Below are 14,252 nucleotides of genomic sequence, written 5' to 3' on the forward strand. Positions count from 1 at the left end.
AAATGGCACCTCTAGCATGAAGACACATTTAGGAACATGTCCTGAGAATCCAAACAAGAAGATGAAGGGTCAACAAAGTTTATTGTTTCCACCACCAAGACCAGGACAGTCATACCAATTGGATGCTGTTAGCTATGACAAGGATATGTGTAGAAGGAGATTGGTTGAGTTTATCATAATAGATGAACTTCCATTTGGAATTGTAGAAGTAGAAGGGTTTAGAAGATATAGTGAACAGTTGGAGCCTAGATTCAAGGTGCCAAGCAGGATGACCATATACAGAGATCTCTTAATATTTCAAGGAAAGTAAACAAAGAGTCTCTCTCACAACTGATACGTGGACCTCTCCAAATAACATCAACTACATGCGTGTGACTGTGCACTTCATTGATATTCATTGGAAGCTCCAAAAGAGAATCATCTTGTTCTGCCAGATCAAGGGTAATACTGGAGTGGATATTGGGAAAACACTTGAGAAATGTTTGCTGGATTGGGGGCTAGAAGATCTTTTTGGTGTGACTTTGGACAATGTCAGTGCAAATAATGTGGCGATCGAGTATCTTCAAACCAGTGTCATTAATTGGACTAGAGCAACAATTAGAGCTGAATACATGCAGGTTAGATTGCTTTTCTTCTTGTTGTTAGTTTAATTGTTTCATTTAGCCATTTGAGTACTGATCATTTCAACCATGAAATGTATTAATTATGTAAAGTTGTAGAGTATTTTTGAATCTTTTGATGCTATTTTGCTTAGTCATGTTGTACGGAATGGAGAATATGTTTGCATTTGTACTTAAGTTGTAGTGTTATTTTATCCTAAGTGTAGCTTTAGAAAGCATGAGTACTTAGATAATCAGTATGCAACATGTTCATATTACTGTTACAAATTATCAGTAGCATTGCTTGTACACTTTGTATTTCCTTGTTTCATGCTTTCTGTATATGCAACATGTTTATATTTTCTTGTTTCATTCTTTTATCAGGTAAGGTATGCTGCGCATGTTCTTGCGCTTGTTGTTAGAGATGATGTGTTGCTGTATCACAAGTCAATTAGCAGGATCAGATCAGTTGTCAAGTATGTCAGTGGATCTCCCTCTAGGTTGACCAAATTCAAATAATGTGATGCTCCTGAGAAGATTGATTGTAAGAAGATGGTTTTCTTGGATGTGAAGACCCGATGGAATGCTACATATCTAATGCTTGAAGATGCCTTTCCATATGAGAAGGTCTTTAAAAGGTTAAAAAGAGAATACAAGAGCTTTCGAGATAAGTATATTTTTAAAGAATCTGAATGTGAAGCTTTACCTAATCCTGATCATGACACTGTTGTAATTGATGATGAAGCTTATTTTCTTAGTTCTAGTGAATCTGAAAGTGAATGTGATGTAACTAAAAAGAGGAATACGAAGAAAAGGAACAAGCCCCGTCATCATGCTCCATATGCTGCAGACTGGTCATATGTTAGGAATCTTGTAAAATGTTTAAAAATTTTCTTTGATGCTACTGTTAAATTCTCTGCTTCAACACATGTTACTACACATGAGTTTTTATGGCAGTTAACTTTGATTCATGAAAAATTGGTTCGTCTTAGAGATATAGGAAACCGAGATGCTCATATTTCTAAGATGGCAGGAGTAATGTTTAAAAAGTACAACTTATATTGGGGGGATTATGAAGACATGAACTCTGTTTTTTTTTTTGCTAAGTTGCTTGATCCTCGAGAGAAAGAGTCCGGTTTGAAGTTTGATCTTGAATGTTTGTATGAGCAAGAAGATTTCAGGGTTGGGACTATTTTGAAAGATGTGAAACAAGACATGGGTAGACTTTATGAAGAGTACAACACCATGTATTCAAATGCTAATGCATATGAAGGTGACATCATCTTTTGAACTTTAGTTATCTGCTTTTTTTCTACTGTTACATACTTATATATTATAAATGTTGTTATCGTCATCATTTACTAATATTGATTGTGCATTTGTGCTGATGTCTTAGGTACTGGGTCAACAACTGCTGCAGGTGTGGATGGCATGGTAGTTTGTGTGCAAGAAGAGAACATTGAGGATATGCTTGAGTCGAGGAAGAAAAGGCGAAGAATGAATGTTCACTCTACTCATCCAAAGTCTGAAATGGAAAGGTATTTGCTTGATGACTGTGAAACATCAACAAGGGATTTTGATATTCTGGCATGGTGGCAGGCTAATAGTACCAAGTATAAGGTACTATCACTTATGTCCAAGTATATTTTGGCAATACCAGTGTCCTCAGTTGCTTCAGAGTCTGCATTCAGTACCGGGAAGCGCATTCTTACTCCATGGAGAAGCTCGCTATCTGCCAGGATAGTTGAAGGACTTCTATGTACCTAAAACAGGTTGCAGAAACCTATCTCTCTTGATTTCATATGTGACTATGTACCAGATTATAATGCCAACATTGAAGAAGGTAATGGAATCTCTTCTCTTCTTATTTGACTTAAAATTTCTATAGTTGAATGAATCCAGTTAGAACTGTTTGTCACTTGAATGAATCCGTTAGAGTTTCACTTGAATGAATGCAGTCACCTTTTACATATCATGATTGACTTCTTATTTGACTTAAAATTTCTATAGTTGTCATTTCTTTTGCATATCATGATTTATGGTTAGTGGAGTTGCAAACTTGCAGTCAGTTGCACTCAGTTTCATTATCTATGATTATGTAATTGCTTAGGGCTTGCATATGAAGATTAAAGAGAAAGTGGTTGATACTTGATTCTTCAAGTTGTGTGGACTGGTCCTTTTTATGTTACTTTTGTAATCCCTGTCCTTTTTATGTTACTTTATGTATTCCCTCATTCCCTGTGCTTTTTGAACTTGGAGTTTCAAGTTGTGTGGTGTACTAGTTGTAGACACTTGAAGTACATTACCCATGATGTGAAGAATTTTGATCTGAATTTTGAGTTTTTCTCTTTGCAGACATTTTGTGGAAGGATGAGGGTTAAGGGGATTGTTGGCTTGAGAATTGGATGGATGGACTGGACTCTGAAGTCTTTTACTTGTCTTCGACTCTTCGTGCTACTTTCTTATGTTAAACTTTAAGACTACTGTGTGTGTGTGTTTGATCTTTAGAGTTTAGACTCCTTGCTTTTGGACTTCATTATGTGTGTTACTGTGTTTGATCTTTAGGGTTTAGAATCTATTAAGTTTGGTAAGCTGTTATTTCTTAAGTATGAAATGGAAGTACACTGTACAGGTGCAGGTCTGTCAGAATTTCTGATAGATTAATTTATGGTTCAAACTGAACCGAACCGAAAAATAACCGAACATAGTCAGTTCGGTTAAAAACCAAACCGAATACTATTGAGTTCGGTTACGGTATTAATGTGCTAACCGCACTATAAACGGTTAGTTGAACGGTTTTACAACTAACCACATCGAACTAAACCGTGTGCAGGTCTAGTTAAAACTCAAGAAGAGAAAGATACTTCTTCGAAACAACTTTCCAAGATCGCCCATGAACATGAAGAGATATGAAGATAATAAATTGGTTAAAGGCGAAGGATAAATTAATAAAAGCGAAGGATAATTCTTCGGAATAAGTGAAAGATCTTTCGGATAAATTGTCTAAACTTGAGCAAGAGCACTCCACTTTTAAGGAGCATACTAAGAAATATGAAGATGATATGGAACCGAAATATTCTGACCTCCAAAAGGATATGAACATTTCAATTGCTAAGGTCAAGAAGAATGCTCATCGAGCTTTTAATTCTAAATCTCTAAAGATTTTTAAGCTGATTTGCGAAAAGAACAATCTTCCTCCTATTGCTTTGAAGCTTACTCCAGTTAGCGATGATGAAGATGAAGAAGAAGATGAGGATAATGATGAAAAAGATGATGACAATGAAAAGGTCGATTTTGATTACTCTGGCTCTGAAGGAGAAAAACTGAAAGTGTCATTGGCGAAGAATATGTTGATGTTTCTCTTAACAAGGACAAACACTCTAAGTATATCCCTCTGAAAGAAACTGAGGTGAATACCAGTGACAATAATGCGGGTGATACTTCTCGTGCTGGTGAAGGCGAAACTCAAGATTCCTCTCGCATGAAAGCTGGAAGTACTTCTCGCATGGATCCACCTTCTTAGAATTTTCAAGTTGATGATGATATTGCTTCTTAGTTACTGCCTTTTCTTCTCTCTTTATCTGTATATCTTGAACATTTGTTATCGGATTTAACTTTTTGATGAATATCTGGGCACTCCCAAGCTTGGGGTATATTTTGATGGAGTTTATTATCTTTTACTCACTCTCAAGCTTGGTGGGTATATTTTGATGAAGTTTCTTCTCTTTTACTTGCATATTTCTTCTTCTTTCTCTTTTTTTTTTAATATTTATCCCCGCACTAATCAATATGAAAATGCTATTGTAATCTAACGTGATCATTTTTTCTTTTCATAACATGATGATATACTATGTTTTTTTTAATAATTATGCATTTGCTAAGTGTTTCTGACTCAGAAGGTGAAGAACATTAAACTTATTTTTTGTATTCCCATACTTTCCTCTGTTTTTCTATTTTGAAGGAGGAATGACTTACCACATACTATGTGAATGATAATTTCGATGCGAGTATATTATGCAAATACAAGTTATACTTCCAGAATACCATAATATGCAAATGTTAAGGATATTATGCGAGTTAGGATTTCGCTCACCGGATATTATGCGAAGGGATTATACGAAAGAATATTTAATTTTCAATGTATATACTTGCCTCTATTCTTTGGAGAAATTCCGGAGCTTAAGCTTAACATTTTTCTCATTTTGTTGTTTTAGAGCTTGTTCCTATATTTATTAGCATAAGTGACATAACAAAATAATAATTAGAATGATGCTGTGATACTTATCTTTGTGAGAACAATTCTCTTTTGGCGAAGATCTTATGCACATGACTCTCATCTTTGTTTCACGAGATCATTTGCTTATGATATCACGCCTTAATCTCTATTGTGCTTCCGTATCTTTACTTCTTTATAGCTCGCATAAACCTGTATATTGTTAGAAAACATAGCTGTTTGTGGGTAAAAACTGTTTTTGCTAGTTTTGGTAAATGTGGGTGTGTGGATGAGAAACAAATCTAAACCTTAAACAAATGCACTGCATGGGAGTAATTAAGATTCGAGAGATCAATCTGTACAATCCTGGACTAAACCAAGAAATGGCCGTTTCAGTCTTGCTTCGGTCACAAAGTGAAGGGTTGGTCTTAGGGAGGGAAGCAGAGAAGGTGTTGAGATCAGATGGTTAATTCTGAAGGTGTGGCTATTTTATGACTTGTATCAGAATTTGGAAATGGCTTGCAGAATGTAAGCTATCAGTTCTTTGGTGTTTTCTGGATACTACGTTGTTGTTAACCAAAATTGTTGCTCTTTGGTTGAAATAGGTAGAATCTATTTATACAAGTCATATTGAACGCACCCTGATCTCGTAGAAAGTGGGAATGATTGAGTGATGGATAAGTGGGGTCGTGTGTACATGCCAGAAAACCACGTTCCTACTATGAAGCAGATGGGTTAGTTTACACCCACTACTTCTTGCCGCCACTAACTGCTCTGCTTTCTGACACTTTCTCATAATGGGCGTGTTGCACGCAGCACGCTGTAAACCGCTAGACCAATACCCTGATGAGTATCCCCCAGTTTGTGACATGTTTGATGTCTCGAGTATTTTCATGGAAAACATGTAGCAAATTGCTTTGTGCGGCAAGTCAAAGTCAAGAGACTTACCGGAGGAGAATAGCATGTGACGCTATTAGGCTTGTCTTGGCTGGTCACCTAAGACTTGCCACAGGCCTGTCAATTCTGTGGCGAATTTGGATGGCTGAGATCGTAACTCATGAGAAAGGTTGGGCATTGATTATGGCCACATTATTTTGGCGCCCAATAATAGCACAATGGCGTCAATAGTACATGCTAATGGCGTAGTGACATATTTAACGCATGTCAGTGTCACAATGACACGGTCGGCATAATTAGCGCATGCCAGTGGCACGGTGGTGCAAGTAGTGCATGGCGTAGCCATGGCCGCTAGATTTTGGCATATTGGTGTTAGATCCAAATATGGCTTGGAAACATTAGTTTAGTTGTCACATCAATTCCAATGCTCTGGGTAGCATGATTTGGCTTGGTTGGCCTAGCAACTTCGCCTAAATTAGGGTTTGGCATGCCGAAACCCTAATTAGTGCGTGTGGCATGCGGACGCGACATGGTGACGCTTTTTGCGCAAACGACGCCATAGTCATGCCAAAGGAACTATAGTAAGGCCATAATGTGGAAACGACCACAGAAGCAAGAGTTGCTATGATATGGCGCCATTCCTATGGTTTCCTAGGTCCCGCATGGCTCGCAGCGTGTTGTGGGTCCCAAAGTGGCGTGATTTGAGCCACAACTGGAAATTAGGGTTTTGGTTAATGCGCCTAAAGCAGAGTCGTGCTTCTGACTAGAAAACCCTAATTTAAGCACATCATGGCGTTGGCCACGACACAGGAGGTAGGTTAGCACGTAGGGCGTTATTTACGACATGTTGGCATGTTTCGGCATGCTTCCACAAAGTGGCATGTTGGCATGCCGCTCAACTTATTGGTGAAACATGGCACGTTTGGCATGTTGGCGCGGTTTTTGAAAAGCCAATTGGATTTGTGACCATCTGGCGCAGTCCCCCCCTTTTTTAACACCGTGGCATGTTTAAAGCAACCTGATTGGTTAATATAAGAGGGCCGACCAAGCATGGGCGTGGCCACACTTCCAGTGTGCGTGTGGCGGATTTAAAGCGACCTGATTGGTCAATGGGAAATAGGTCCGGAAAGTATGGGCCCAACCAACGTGTGGCGAGTTTAAGGAGACCTGATTGGTCAACGGGGAAATAAGGCCGGACGGGAAACATGGGGCGTGGCCAATTGCAAATGGCGCCGGCTGGCCTAAGGCATGGCCACACCTACCTTTGGTGCTGCTCCTATTCCACGACTCCTTTTTATTTCTTGTTTTCTGATTTTGGGTAGGATTTTGCTCCTACTAATCCATGGCGGATAAATTGCTTAGTTCGCCTAAGCTTAATTTCGACCAACGAGGTCTAATATATTGCGCAAGGCGCAAAACCCTAATTTTTGAAAATCAGTCAGGGTAATATTTGAATCTTGTGAATTATCACAAAATTGATTGAATTTTGTGTGTTGACAAAAAGTTCTTTAAGTTTATTGCCAGAGAGCAGTATGCTTTTTGATTGAGTACTTATATGCAAGGATCTTAACTTCGATACTTGGGAATTTGCGCTACTCTGCTGCGAGTGAACATAAATTGTCATGCTATATCAATATTAAGGGTTCGACCGGGGAACATAGCACAGAAAGTATTCAAAAAAACTTATAATACAGGCAAGGCAAGGTGCCGAAATTTACAGAATATCTGGGATTGTTGATACATGCACCATTCTGGTTAAATTCCATAAGAAAATATTGAGTTTCTCAAAATGCGCCAGTGAAGAGGTTGGACACTCACCACTTTACATGGTTCTGTTTCTTTGCAGAATGACGGCACATTAAATGCAGGGTTTTACAAATTCAACCCTGAACTAAAAACCACCATCAACATTAAGTCCCCTGCTTAGCACGTAACAATGGCATTGTTACGGGGTAAGCATGAGATGGTGACAGTCAAGCAGCAAAATGGTCAAGCCAGAGTAAGCAAACATTACCAGGAAAGTGTTCGTTTCATATTTTTAGGATGTCTTGACACCAGAGCTCCAAGCTAGGAAACCGCATCCCTCCTTTGACTATCTGGCCATTTTTTCCGGTCTTTATTAGGGTTTCGAAGAAGCATTGCTCGGTTGAAGTTGAATCCTTGGCTATCGGATAAACCCGTTGTGATTGCTCAGCATCCGTTTCTTCTTAGGGTTGCCACGATATATATGCAGGTGAAACTAGATTGTCTCTCTCAGTTTAGAATAAAGACTCTTCTTGTTGAATTCATATCTCTTCATCATGTCGAACAGAAGTGAATCATCCTCGAGTCAGCCAGATTCCTCGGCCAAACACATGCGCTTGCTTCCAGAGTATGACTCTAATTACCTCCTGATTTTAAAGTGATAATTCTTCTTTTCCTCATAATGCTGCTGCTTTTTTTTAGAGTGGACAAACTCATGGGTCTTGTGAGAACTCCCCCGTCCGGATCATCCGAGTCAAGAAGATCATACCGATATGATTTTTACCAACGAATATATATTAGCTTACCACCATCAATAGGTAACAAATAGAGGCTTTCTTTTGTGCAGAGGTACCCAGTTTGAACATGCGTGACCGTGGTTGATAACAACGATCTGTCCACACCTCTTCCTTCAAACTCGAGTACGCCAACTACTGCAGATCTGGAAAATGCTGATTTGGGTATTTCCTGCTACAAATATCCCAATGAAGGTTTCCCGTTCGATATCCACATGAAGTGTTCATCTTCTAACTACCGAAGTGTAGGTAGGTTCCTAGTGCGGAAGGAGTTCGTGGATTTGTACACGAAAATATGGAGAAGATACAACCACATTTCAACCAGGAACGTGGTGCAACATTGCTCGTCTGCGTCAGTCACCATAGTGAACTGCCTTCTGCCCATGATTGTCGAAATGCAAGGCATATCCATTCGCGACGTCACTGAATCAACCGTTGAAAAGTGGGAGAACATGGTATCTGCCTGCGAATCCCTGGAGTTTAACATAAGTTGGCCGCGACACCGTCTTGACGTTGTCAAAGTTGATCGAGCCGGCCTCTTTTCCAACGTTGTAATTGCTACAAAGGCCATTTTGGAAGAGGAGAAGGCTCTGACTGCTGAATCTCAAAAGGTGGAACATGCAATCCGGGATTTGAAGAGCAGGACTAAAAAGTACCAAAACAGGCTGAAGATGATGCTTTCAAGAAACTACAACTTATTGGATGGCCTTTTCTGAGTTGCTATTTTGAATGAGAACGTATGATTTTTCTTTTGGGTTCTGATTTTTTTTTGTACTGGTTTTTGGAAAAGGAAAATGGAATTTTCATTAATATGTCTTGACTAAATGAAGTTTTGATAACTTAGAAGGGAAACGAGATAAATGCCTGGCTGGCCGTTTTATGAAACGGCTAGAGATAGAGTAATGGTCAGGCGCAGTATGCCTTGAGACATCTCCCATTGATGACCGCTTCCAACTTGCCTCCATCTTCTTTGATAATCTTGTAGTACCCGCTGTTGTATGCTTTGGTAACCACATAAGGTCCTTCCCATTTTGGAGAGAATTTTGGCGCGGACATGTCTTGCTGAATGTGCTTGGCAGTCTTCAACACCAGATCTCCTACTTGAAAAACTTGAGGTTTTATGGCTTTGTCATATGCTCTGGAGAACCTATTCCTGTACGTCTGAGCATGTTCTTCCGCCTTAGTTCTCTTGGAGTCTAGAGTATCTAGCTCCGCTATTCTGGCATTCGATGCCTCAGCCTTATTTCATCGGACTCCACTTGCTGCCGCATTCCTAGCCGACGGAATTCTGATCTCTGCTGAGAGGATTGCATCTGCACCATAGACGAGCGAATAGGGAGAAACGCCAGTAGAGCTTCTACGTGCCGCCCGATATGCCCATAGTGCCCTGGGCAGTTGCTCGTGCCATGTCTGGGGGTTATCATGGACTGTCCGGCTGAGAATCCGAATTAAAGTCTTGTTGGTGCTCTCGGATTTCCCATTCCATTGAGGATAGTAAGGAGTAAAGAAGACTTTCTTAATTCCGTATTCCTCGAGTAACTCTTGTACTTGCTTGTTGGCGAAGGGAGTGTCGTTATCAGTAATGATGTGCTTAGGCACGCCAAACCGACAAATGATGTACTCTTTAATAAATGCTGCAATTTTTGCTCCAGTAGTCCCTCGCAGAGGATTGGATTCAACCCATTTAGTAAAGTACTCCATTGCGGTTATGACATACTCATGCTGCTTTGATGATGGAGAGGTTAATCTTCCCAATGATGTCAATTCCCCATCTGTAAAATGTCCACGGTCTACTCACTGAGTGCAGTGGAGTGGAAGGCGCGTGGATGAGGCTCCAGTGAATTTGGAACTTGTGGCACCTTTGAACAGACGCCGCTGCATCGTCTTCCATGGCCGACCAGTAGTATTTCTCGTGTATCTGGAGGAATATCTTCTTCTTCCCTTGGTGTTCACCTTCGTGCGTCTCTTTCAGCATAATTGGGATTTCCGCCTTTTCCAGGCATCGTAGCAGATCACCTCCAAATCTTTTATGATACATGGTTCCTTCATGAAATATGAATCTTTTGGCTCTTTGCTTCATCTTGGATGCGTCTTTCTTATTGGCAGGGAGTCTACCGTCGCGGAGGTAATTGACATATGATTTTCGCCAGTCCCCAGCGTAGCCAATATTAAAGATCTCTAATTGATGCGCCAATGCTTGACAGTTAGAGCAAGATCCTTGGAGCAATCGAGATTGAGTCTCCATATATGGCCAGTAGTAACCAAGGCGTTGAAGACGACGATAAAGAGTTACCACCAACGTTTGTCCACAAATTTCTCCATGAACATGGTTAAGCTGTAGCTGTGCTTCTTCATCGCCGAGACATCTCGACAGGGAGCTATCTGGGTTTCGGTGATATAACACTCCATGAAGCATGAAGAAGTTTTGTAGGGTTTTGAGACTAACCTTTCCTTAGGAAAGCGATCTGTTGAGCTCTTGGATAATGGGTGTCCTCCAATTGTTTACTTCGGCATCCTTAGACTGTAAGAGCCATGTCGATGCTACATACCATCTCTTCACTGTCAAAGTCTCTTCTAAACCTTCGAATTGCAGCTTCGAGGCCAACGTGGCTAGGAAATCAGCGTGTTTGTTGTTGCTTCAACTGACATGAGTTATGGTTGCGTCAGCGAAGTAATTCAATAACTTTTGCGCCTCAGATCTATACGGAGCCAGTGTTAATTCTTGTAGTATGTATACTCCATTCATCTGATTAACCAATAATTTAGAATCGCCCCTCACTTCCAGGTGCGTGGCGCCTTCTCGTTTGGCCAGCGACAATCCTATGAGAAAAGCTTCATATTCCACTGAATTATTGGTCACTGAAAATCCAGCTTGAAGGAATGCGAAAAGACTTCACCAGTTAGAGACACCAGAACTATGCCCTCTCCTCCAGTATTATTTCTAGGGGTGGCAGAGCCATCGAAATATAGTAGCCACACCTCTTCTTTGACAAAAGAGATTTCTGGAAATTCTCCAAGAAGGTCTTCATACAATGCGGTGATTCCTTCTCCAAGGAAAGCTTCTAGTAAATCCGCGACTGCTTGTCCTTTGATGTCCCTTGGGGAAGCGCATGTTATATCTAGATCTGACATTTGGAGGATCCATTTGGCCGGCCTTCCCATCAAGGCCGGTTTTGAGAGAAAAAATTTGACAGGGTCATCCTTGGATATCAACACCACTTTGTTTGACAACAAACAATACCTAAACTTCTGAATGGAGTGAATTAGGGATAAACACACTTTTTTTTGCCTTAGGATATCTGAGTTCAGCATCCCTCAATGTTCGACTGAAATAGTATATATGATGTTCAATTCCTTCATCATCTTCTTGGGCGAGGAGAGCTCCAACGGCAGTATCACTGAAAGCAGTATATAGACACAATGGTCTTCCTTGTACATGATATTTCATGACTGCTGGGAATGACAATATTTGTTGGATCTTCCGAAATGCCTCTTGCTGTAGCGTGGTCCAAACGAAACTTGCTCCTTTCTTCAGTAAGGGGGTGCACGAAGCGATAAGCTGGGCTAAACCAGGTATAAAACGAATGTAATTTACCTTGCCCATGAAGCTCTGGAGTTCTTTCACTGTTCGAGGAGGAGGAATCGTGAGGATAGCTTGGTTCTTGGTTGGTTCAACCTTGATTCCCTCAGCAGTCACTTGGAATCCCAGAAATTTTCCTGAAGAGACGCCAAAAGCACACTTCAGAGGGTTCATTTTCAGTTTGTACTCGCGACATCTTTCAAACACTTGTCGCAGAACCTCTGTGTGTGCCACTCGGGTTTTTGATTTGACCACTATGTCATCCACGTAATCCTCAACTTGCTTATGCATCATGTCGTAGAAAATTACAGTCATGGCGCGTTGGTAAGTAGCGCCAGCATTTTTCAAACCAAAAAGCATCACGGTATAATAAAAATTTCCGGGGGGGGGGGGGGGGGGGGGGGTTCGAAAAGCTATCTTACTTGCGTCATGCTCATACATCTTTATCTGATTGTATCCGTTGTACCCGTCCATGAAGGAGAACATGCCATGTCCACTGGTGGCGTCTACCAGCATATCAATGTTGGGAAGAGGAAAATTATCCTTGGGGAAGCATTTGTTCAGATCCCTAAAATCGACACAACACCTGATTTGACCGCTCTTCTTCTTTATACGAACCTCATTGGCCAACCAGGTAGGATAATGAATGGGTTTGATGAAACCGGCGACGAGCAACTTCTGAATCTAAGTATTGATTTGTTCCTCCACATCGTTCCTGAACTGCCTTGGAGATTTCTTGACTGGTTTGGATCCAGGTATTATATGTAGATGAAGAGTGACCAGTTTTTCATCAAAGCCAGACATTTCCTCGTACGTCCACGCGAATAAATCTTGATATTCTTTAAGAAGGTCCACAAGTTTTGTGTGTTCATCTTTACATAGAGCCGAGATGATGGAGACGGGCCGCGGGGATTCTTCACTTCCGATATTGACAATCTCGAGTTCATCCGTGGTGGAACTCGTGCCGTCTTGCAACTGTCGCGGAGTGTCTGGTACTTCTTCTTGTGGCTTTTCATTATGATTGCATTCCATTTGGCAGAGAGACTGGATGGTATTCTCCCCTGCTAATTGCTAACAACGGCGCCGATATACGGTTTTCCCTTTTTCATCACGACTTGCAACAAAAGCCCGCTCCCTTTTTGTATGAGGATGAGCCACACTTCCGTTTGATGAGAGGGGATTGGCGTGCCTTGTCGGTGGAGGTGTGCCATGAGACTAGGTCCCTTTGTTTAGGGATGTGAGTCTGTCCTCTTCCTCAATTGACGGCCATGTAGGGAACGGAGTGCAGTAAACCTTGCCTGACGAGTTTCATGAATTTTCCCTTGGCTCGAACAGCTCCACGCCACAATTTGGTGCATAAGGATACAATGACGCGGGAATGCGGATAACTTCTTCGTTCAGCATGGTTTTCAGGCATTGGTTGATACGTTGAAGGGATGATCCTGTTGTCGTGGAGCCATGGTCTTACCAGTATCATGTGGTAGTCCGTCTCTTTCTCTATTACTTCGAATTTTACCTTCGACTGGACTGGTCCTGCTGATAGATTCATACTGATATGTCCATACGTGCTGGTTTGGTTTCCTTCGAAATATGTCATTGTGGTAGGTTGTCGTATGATTTCATTTGGCCACACCTTGGCTGTCATGAGTGTTCTAAGAGTAATAACATTCGAGGATGCTCTTGTGTCAATGAGAGCTCTTTTGAATTCTGAATCCTTAATGCGTGCAGCGACATGTAGGGATCTATTGTGACATTCTTCTGCCATCATGTCGTCTTCAGTAAATGTAACATTGTTGACGGATATCTCTGACATTCTTGAGGTCTCTGGATGTGAAGGAGCCAAACGCGCATCCAAGGCTATTTGATTGATTGCAGCAAATGTCTCTACTCGCTGATCTCTTGAAAGGTGTAGAAGCTCACATAAACTCTCTATCAAAGAGGTTGCTTCGTGGTCTACTGGCCTCTGGTTGGTGGTGAAACTGTTGATCTGAGGGTGATCATCCAGGGCGTCAGTACACATCGTTGAAATTTTTGGGACAGGTGAGCCGCTCAAATCTGACGTTAATCTAACAAGAAAACTGAGTATGTTGTTTATTGTTTCCTTCATCAGGTCCATGTTCCTTGTGTGGATATCCTGGACTCGCGCCAACTCGACCAATCTTGGTATTTCTTCATTAGCTGCACCATTAGGTATAGCGTTGGGAGGAGAGATGTCGCCATTCTCCAGGTTCTGAATGGAACTTGGATTTGTGGAATCAGTTTTAAGACCGACCATCTTTTCTGAATTTGGAATTGCAACCGAGATATTAATCTCTCTCCTACCGTGGTCTCCAATTGTTTGTGGGTAAAAAATATTTCTGCTAGTTTTGGTAAATGTGGGTGTGTGTATGAGAAACAAATCTAAACCTTAAACAAATGCACTGCAC

Source organism: Papaver somniferum, unplaced genomic scaffold, assembly GCF_003573695.1.
Source record: "Papaver somniferum cultivar HN1 unplaced genomic scaffold, ASM357369v1 unplaced-scaffold_137, whole genome shotgun sequence".
Classification (NCBI taxonomy): Eukaryota; Viridiplantae; Streptophyta; class Magnoliopsida; order Ranunculales; family Papaveraceae; genus Papaver; species Papaver somniferum.